The sequence below is a fragment of the Medicago truncatula genome, unplaced genomic scaffold (genome assembly GCF_003473485.1).
Source record: "Medicago truncatula cultivar Jemalong A17 unplaced genomic scaffold, MtrunA17r5.0-ANR MtrunA17Chr0c30, whole genome shotgun sequence".
Classification (NCBI taxonomy): Eukaryota; Viridiplantae; Streptophyta; class Magnoliopsida; order Fabales; family Fabaceae; genus Medicago; species Medicago truncatula.
The window spans coordinates 15974-18824 of NW_024340388.1; the positions used below are offsets into that span (position 1 = coordinate 15974).

Sequence of the window (2851 nt, forward strand, 5' to 3'; positions counted from 1 at the left end):
AAGAAAATGAGTTATTGTAACATATCATTGGGTGTTTGGAAAATAAACATACGAATTAAACTCCTTAAAAACTTATATTTAATTTATAATTTGTTAAAAATATTAAATTTTCAATATCTTAAAATGTGAAATGTACAAAGGTATATATGAGTTTGATTAAAAATCAGAGATTAAAAGTCGTGACAAAAAATATTTAAATGATTGATGAAGATTGATTTAGTTGATAAGGAGTTGACTCTTCTTCAATGTGGTGAATTCAACTTCTATTATTGATGTGAAGATTTCTTTAGTCGGTTATATGTAAATAAGTAATTTTTTCAATCTTCAGGTATGTGGTACCTAAATTTTTTAGAAAAACTAATTATAAAGTTTAAGATAATACTAGTATAAGAGAGAAGATTAAATGTTAATTTTCTGGTTGAATTTAACATTTAGCGTTTTTGAATCGAAGTTCAATAAATTAGTTTTTTGAGTGAAATCTCAAACTATATTCTAGTTAACTCATTTCATTGTAAATCCCACACACATAGGTACAAAGGATAAACAAAACAGAGTTGAGTAAAGTCAAGTCACAATGCATTTTAATAAGTAACGCAAAATATAACATGATCCAAATTGAATTTGATATATAATCCAACAAGTACAAATTATTCCAAGAAGCATAAACATAACATAACCCAAACAGGCGAAGGTACAAATAGAACAGCAGGCAGGCTAGTATTAAGCGTTCACAATCACCCCACCTGCAAATTAGAAACTCCATATTAGAACATATAAAATTAATGTAAGAAATGAAACCAAGAGTCCATTAAGAAGAGCAAAGGCACACACCATTTGGATGGAGGACTTGACCAGTAAAGTAAGAAGAGTCCTGTAGAGAAGCCAAGAATAAATAACAAGGTGCAATCTCACAAGGCTGACCTGCTCGTTTCATTGGCACATCTGACCCCAAATTCTGTATCTTCTCATAAGGCATAGTAGCTGGTTGAACTGGCGTCCAAATTGGTCCTGGAGCAACAGCATTCACTCTTATTCCCTTGCTCACCAACTGCTGAGCAAGACCTCTAGTGAATGCAACAATGGCTCCTTTCGTCGATGTGTAGTCGAGTGTTTCTGCTTTACCTGTGTAGGCATTCACTGAGGTTGAGTTTATGATTGAGCTACCTCTTTCATGTGCTTCAGAGCATGCCTGCATAAACCAATTTTTTCACTTTCACTAGTGCTAATTTGGAATCACACTGAATGGTACATGATACACATCTAAGTTATACCCTATAATATATTATATATATACCTGACCAAGAAGAAGTGTGAAAAGATGTTGGTCCTGAAAACTCTTTCAAGCTGTTGTTCAGTGATTTCCTCTATTGAGTTTCTGAGGTGTTGTTCAGCTGCATTGTTGACAAGAACATCAATGCTGCTTCCATATTCTTTTACAACAAGTTCCACAACCTGTTTACAATTCTCATCATATCCAATATCAGCAGCAATTGCTAATGGTTCTTGTGCATCACTTGTCTTGGCTTCTAGCAACATCTTCAGAGTATCATCCTTGTCCCTATCCTCAACACCTTTCACGTATGTAAAGGCCACTGTTGCACCCTCTTTTGCAAATATTAGACACACTGCTCTTCCTATACCTGAGTCACCTCCTGTCACCAACGCCACCTTTCCCTGTACAAATGACAATAACAACGAGCTAAGATTAATTTGGCCATTAAAACCATGATTTTGGGAATAAGTCAAGTCCACCAAATCTTGAGTCTTTTTTAAATTTTGTAAAATACATGATTTTTAATCGATATAAAAAAAATTATGTATGGATTGGTACCTACGTACCCTTAGTTTATTGGTGGGGTTGTGGTCAGGATTTATGGTTTGTGGGAGTGGTTCCATGACATGTTCTTTTCCTGGTTGAGTTTGCTGGGTCTGAGGTGGGAACTTAGCCTCGTTACTTGTCATTTTTGCAGGGTTTGAAACTGAAGTTAAGTATATTGATGAGTCTAATCAATCTGTGTATATTGATGAACTTTTGAGTTAGAATTAGAATGTATATATTTTTGTAGCGATCCATCCCCAAAGGAGAGGTAGAATATGATGGCATGCCACGTACAAGTGAATGCTGCCAACGTGTCATATGACACTGGTTCAAGATCAAGGTTACTTGGCCAAGCGGTGGATTTCAGCTGAATGTGTGACATTACATTAACAATCGAAGATGAGCATGCACACCTGGTTTTTTTATTCTAAAATTTCCTCCTAGCTAGCTAGGTCCTTTTTGTCTGATCACTACAAAAAATGGTGGATTTTCCTACAAAACTTTCCTACGAAATTTTCTAGAAAGCGTTTTCCTACAAATTAGCGACGAAATATTCGTCGGAAAGCAACTTTCAGTAAAAAACAATGCTATGGACAGAAAAGTGGAGCACGTGGCAGCTTGTGAATGGCTGACTTTACCTAGGAATAATTTCGTAGAAAAGCGGCGGCCCCCACATGCAGAAAAAGGGTGTGTGGAAGCATGTGATACCGAGGAATATTTTTCTAGGAAAGCTCCGGCCCCACATGCAGTGTGTGGAAGCATGTGATTGACCTACTTTACCGAGGAATATTTTCGTAGGAAAGCTGCGGCCCCGCATGCACACAGCCGTTGGATAAAGGGTGTGTGTCTGGTTGTGATTGGTGGAATTTACCTACGAAAATTTCGTCGGAAAACACGGGACCCACATGCTAACTAGCCGTTTGTTACCGTTGCAGCATAAATATACAACACTCTATTTTCTTCTTTACAATCTTCATTCTATTCTCATTCAAATTTTTTTAATATCACTCAAATTTTATTCTTCATCATTTT

The 2851-nt window shown here is 36.3% G+C and overlaps 1 pseudogene; it reads right to left on the bottom strand.

Annotated features, from left to right (window-relative positions):
• Window positions 1-554: 554 nt before the first annotated feature.
• On the bottom strand, window positions 555-2049 carry LOC120577896 (NADPH-dependent aldehyde reductase 1, chloroplastic-like; annotated as a pseudogene).
• Between the last annotated feature and the right edge of the window lie 802 nt (window positions 2050-2851).